The sequence below is a fragment of the Bidens hawaiensis genome, unplaced genomic scaffold, assembly GCF_021521415.1.
Source record: "Bidens hawaiensis isolate Kalapana, Puna unplaced genomic scaffold, B.hawaiensis_p1.1 tig00031777_1, whole genome shotgun sequence".
NCBI lineage: Eukaryota > Viridiplantae > Streptophyta > Magnoliopsida > Asterales > Asteraceae > Bidens > Bidens hawaiensis.
The window spans coordinates 61,969-68,540 of NW_027495372.1; positions in this window are offsets into that span (position 1 = coordinate 61,969).

A 6,572-nucleotide genomic window follows, 5' to 3' on the forward strand; every position below is an offset into this window, starting at 1 on the left:
AATATTATAACATCAATAAGAAGTTTAATACGAAACATATTTAAATACTAGATAAAAATGTAATAAATTACATATTCCAAACTTCAAATGTTTACACAATGAGTCTATATGTTTCTTTGAGTGAAAATTACACTTTTATAAAACTTAGCTCCAATGTTTTTCATGGCATCTACCCTGCAATCATCAACCATAAAAACAAACATTAGTATTAATTAAAAAAATTCTAAAAGATTTATTTATAAAAGTCATTGTTCTTGATTCAAAGAAAAAACATGTAAAAAAAAACGATTCAAACGTCTAACAATTAAACAAATTACCAACATATATTATAAATCCATTTATAATTGTCGCAAACAACTAACTATATTTAAAAAAACATCATATGACGCAGCGACAATAATAAAGTTTGAAGGTGCTACTTCTTGACAAACTTTGAGCTAAAAGAATAAGTTTAAGTTGTAGAAGATAAGATAAGTAAATAAAAATAAAATTATGAAACGAAACCTTTATGTCAATATACTGATATAATTGTTCAAATTTAAATAAGCTGAATACTATAAATTCTGAAAGTATGTTAAGAATTTAACGTACCTTTAACAACAAGGGTATGGTCGACGACATTTGGAATCTACATATAAGAAAATCAAGAAAATAAGCATAAATGAGACATGTAATATTATAACTAAACATTTATAATATTGCAAGTCTTAACATTCAGCATAACCATGTAGAGGTGGCATAAACTCGAATTAACGGATCCATTACCAAAAAAGCATTTATCTAAATCTAAAACTGAAGGTTCACTTTTGGTTTAGCCATTTTACAATAATCGACTAACTTACCCAAACCAAAGTTGTCTCTTAAAAATATAGTAAGCATACCTGCTCTACTTTGTCAATATTGTTGAGTTTAACTATCCAGCTCTTTGGTCCATGGTTTCGTGCCTCTACCCTCCAACAATTCAACTTCTTTAGTTATTTCTCTCCCTAACCGATGTTGCTCCCACAATCTTCTTACCCACGAAATACAACATAAACTTTACTAATTAACTAGTTATTCACCCGCGCGTTGCGCGGCAAAATAGGTCAGTAAAAGCCGGGCGTTGCAACGGATTGTCAATGCGAATTCGCTCGTTGCAGCATACACAACGTTGGTAAAACCCTAACGTTAAAACTCAAAAACTAAATTCGTCAAAAAATATATAAATTGATTAACATATAAAAATATAAAAATTCAAAATGATGTTTATTTGGTAAGGAAGACTCGGTGGTGGTAAAACCCAAGCGTTGTTTCGGGCGTTGAGGCAGTAGCAAGACGTGAATTTGGTTGGGCTCAGTTACATTCGCTACGCCACTACGGTACCGGAAATAAAAAATAGAATATAAAAAAATTGAGGTGGACCAATGGGGTGGCGTCAGTCAGTAAAACTCGGTCGTTGGTAAAACCCGAGCATTGTTTGTGTTGACCATTGAGAGGCGAGTCTACACGAATTCGACTCTACGACAGTGGCAGTTACATTTGCTATGGTATCATAATTAAAACAAAACGACAAATAAAAATTAAGTTAAGGCAGACCAATAGGGTGATGTCGGTTGGTAAAACTCGAGTTTTGCTAAAATCTGAACGTTGTCGATCCCGGGTGTTGAGACTGTGATTCAATGCGAAATCAGTCGATTTCCGTCACGTTTGTTACGGTACTGGATTTAAAATGAAGAAAAAACAAAATAAAAAAAATTAGCGTGGTCGAATACCATATTGTCACTTGGTCGAATAGTAGGATTGCGGCACCAAGAATCTTAATATGCTATAGTAATAATAAGAAAAGTAGAACCCACATAAAAACTATTAAGTAAAAGCTATTATTATTAAAAAAATAACTGGTTTTTTTTTACTTATTTTACCTACGTCTCATTTCATGTCTCAATTGAGGTTAGAATTCACAACCATTTGGTTATAAGCTACGCACCTTTAACACTAAACCAAGATTTTTTGTGTTTTTTGTGAACGACAAACATATTCAATCGACATGAAAAAAAATAATTACAAACAAGATGTTATCAACAAAAAAAAACAACTCAGAAAAATACCATTCAATTCCACTCTTACAACAAATTTAGATTAAAGCTACCCCACCTATCTCATGTTAGACCCGATCACTAAACCAATATAGTGGTTAATTTTAAAATATAAACATAAAATAAAATAAAAGTTATTTTTTAAGATAAAACTACTTTATTTTTAATAGATAAATTTGAAATAAAAATATTTTTTTAATAATTAAAATATGTTACAAATAATAATAAAATTGTAAATCTCTTAACGGGTCATATTAGGTCGCGTACTATAAAACAGATGTTTTATAACTCATATATCAAGTCCTATTACAATGTTTTATAACTCATATATCAAGTCCTATTATAATAACACCACAATGATTAAGTGTCTTATAAAGGTTAAAGTTATAAGACTATAGTGAAAAATGTCCTATTAAGTTGTGTTCTTATATGACTTCGACTATAAAGGGTCTTATAACACCGAACATTTATGACTTGACTACAAAGTGTCCTATTAACTTATGTTATAATAAGACCTCAAGTGATCAAGTGTCTTATTACATTACCACATAACGGGACACCAACAACTACATGTCTTATTAATTACTTTATTAGGATTTACATTTTAAGTGTCTTATTAAGTTATATGATAATACGATCCCAAAGAATCATCCATCCTATTAAATAACTTTTTAGGACACCGGTTCTGTAGCGTATATTGTAAAAAGACCTCAAATGTTTATTTGTCCTATTAAATAGATTTTATGACCCTATTTTACAAGCGTCACACACAAAAGGTCCTAGGACCTTTTTTGATGTAGTGATAGAAGTGGATATCATGAAGAAATTTGGGCTCATGTTAGGCAGTTAGGGCCGATTTCATCATTTAATTCGACCACACCTTATTTTGTAAATCCACACTATTTAAGTTCATTCACGTGAACGTTTTAATTAACTCATATATTTTAATCCAAAATATTGAAGTTTGTACATAACTTTCTTGTTCATCTTTTGCACTTATATTTTTCATTTTAGTTGAGTTTAAAAGTAGTGTAGCAGTTATCTAAATTTTCAAAAGATCGAGTAGGCAAATATGAAACTAGCTAACAAACTCAATGATAACAATATATGATAGAAAAGATAAAACACATCTCATAAAACAAAACCTTCATCTTTACAGAATATAACAGTAGGAAGAGATGGGTTCTTCTTCTCCGATGGTGGCGTCGGTGGGTTTGACACCAGGCCATCCCTTGCATTGGCAATGTTGGCCATCGGGGATCCTCTTGTAGACTGAGGAGACATGAAACCCACAACCACTCCAAGTGGTTTTACCACACTTGGAACACTTCACCTCGTAACACATCTTTTGTGGTTCTCTTCTAATCAAACGGAAACTTCTTTTGATAATCACAAGGGGTTCTTGTGGCACGCATGAATCTTTTGCTGGCAGTTGGTGTGTATTTATATGCATAAATTCATTGGTGTCTACGAACTCTTTGTTTCCTTGTTTTAGAAAACAACCACCTAATTTTACATGGGTTGTTTTCTTTGGGTTTTATTTTTTTTCTTTATTGTTTAAGACCTGACTACTACAATATATATATATATATATATATATACTAGCAGGAGAGCCCGCGCGTTGCAGTGGGTATCTAAAAACTTAACTATTGCAGCTAGAACTAACAACAAGATCATTCAAGTGTTTTGTTTAGCGTGCACTAATACGCATTTGAGTTATATTATAGAAGTAAACTAAGACACAGATGTCTGTTAATGCAATTTTAATATGAACTCAACATGTAGATATATGTTTAGGTATTAAGGGTACAAAAAAATTTAAAAAGATGGTTTTACTGTTTGGGTTAAAATCAAATTGTGCTTTGGAGTAACAACTATTATTATGTCAATACTGGGTTGATATCATAGTCACAAGCACAAATTTGATTTAGGATTATGTATAGATTTGAGATCACAATAATGTAACAAGTACTGCTATTTGTTTATTAATCATCATACCAACATGTAAGTAAACATGTACTGCTATTTGTGTATTAATTATATCACTAATATGCAAATATAACTCTTCAGGTTACAAACAAATGTAATTTTTGTACAAACGCTACAGCTATAAAATATTTAATCCCATAAAAACTTTTAATCAGACATAAGAAATTTTGAAACCTAGTCAAGACAACAAAAGTAACATAAATGCCAAAAATCAGAATACACCTTTTGGCTGAAACAATAAAGCTTTAGCTTAGATGATTCCAATCTTGTTAGCAACATCCAACGCAACATAATCCGAAGTCAACCACACAAAAGCTTTTTTAGTTCCATCACGCATACATTACATTCAAACAAAACATAAGATAGTTGCCCTTTGAAACATAATAACCAATACAATATTACTCGTCAAAAGAATTACTCGAAATCACTTTGTCACGATATCCGAAAATAGCCATGCTGACACTTTGAGCCTAGAATGATAGCAATCTGAAACTCAATCAACCTTTAGCTTGAGCTTCGACCCATTTACTTGAACAAGTTTGTTATACTGTGTAATCTAAATCTGTTCGATATTTCCAAAACTACCCCTGGTATAACAAAAAATTAAATGAGGTAGAGTTCAATTTTGGCTATTAACTAACAGTTAGTCAAACTTGAAGTTTCAACTAAACCGTAATGCATTGCACTAATTTTGCAGATTGAATTTGTCACACCCTCAAAATCAACTAACGGAGTTTTACCGTCAGAGGGTGTGAACTAACAGGATCGGAATCATTAGTTATAATCAAACCATATAAAAACGTTTAAATGAAAAATAAGTGCGGAAGCGTAAAAACCAAAAGACAAAGTTGCGTCACGCAGGACGACTTAAAACTCAAGTAATAATAGTTAAAAACATGTTTGCATATCAGAATGTTCAAAAACCATGCATGATCCTATACCGCGCGCCCGCCTCGGCTACCTGAGAATAACATACTAAAAGTGTCAACACAAGGTTGGTGAGTTCACAAGTTTATATAAAATAAAGCGTTTAGCGTTTTGCGTTCAGCGTTTTGCGTTCAGCGTTTTGCGTTACCAGATAGTGTTATGTCAATTATATATATATAGGTAGCTAGCCTATAAAACAAGTATTACTAAGTGTTCGACACCGAAGCTGATTGTTTATCATTTGCCTTGCCACCAGGTCTATCCCGACCATGGTATGTGTTTAGCCAAGATTACACCCACTCGACCTCCAGTCGAGTTTAGCGTTGGGTGGGGTTTGTCAAACCCAGTAGTACTACTCAACAATGACTCGCTATTATCCAATATTAAACGGTTCGATGTGAATGAAGGACTTTAGTTATTGCGTTTGCCACTTAGTCTTTACAAGTGATATATAATTTATACTAACAAAATCTTAAATGCGTTTTCGGAGTATGTTATCTCCCCAAGTGAAAAGCGTTTGAAAACAGTTTAGAGGGGTAAGTGAACTCACTGTTTGCGAAGAATTCCCAAAACAAATCACCAAAGGATGCGCGTCACAGAAAAACTCTCTCTAGCGTTCTAAAACAACAAAGAGATTTTTCTAAGTGTCAGAACTATTATCGAGTCTCTAGACTCGGCACATAATACCTATGCACACAATGTGTTTCGTGTTTCGTTTGTGAATCGTGTGTGACTTTAACAAGTATATTCGTGATACATTACATGTGTGAGCAATTATTTACGTGTCATGTATTAATAATGTACATCACTAGCAATTACTCCCCGTAAGGGCAATTTGGTCACACATAACAATTAACTAGCAATTATTCCCCGCAAGGGCAATTTGGTCAAAACACGACAATTATATAGCAAGTATTCCCCACAGGGGCAATTTGGTCAAAACATAATAATTAACTAGCAATTATCATGTTTCATGCATTTTCACAAAATTCAGCAGCTAGTTTCACCGAGACAGAAATTCTACTTGAAAGATTGTACTATTCCACCGATCATAGCATCTCAATTAATTTACCAAAAATCATCACAAAAGCATGCATGTGTTAGGTTTCCAGAACATATTTTATTTTATTTTTATTCCACATAGATTTCTCATAATGATCAAAACATTACAGCAAGCTCATAACAGTCAATTTCATGCGCAACAGAATGTTATTTGAAATTCCCGTTAAATGAAAAATCCAAAAAATGCAAGACCACTTGAGTTAGGTTCCTAACTCAACAAGTCAACTTCCAGAAGTGGAACCAACCCAATTGGTCTCGTAGTTCATGAGATATAACATTTACAAAACAACCTAACAGCAGGTCTAACAACTCAGCTTTGCACAACGTTTTTGTAAAATCATAAAGGTTAACTTTTACACGTCCAAAATTGAAAATTTATATTCTTTAGAAACTAGACTCAACCTAGTTTACTGTAGTATCAATATTCTCAACCAATTTTCACATTTACACCCCGATACAGTCAATTGAACATCAATAACACAATCTGTCCAGAAACTGTTTGCAACAAAATTCAACATA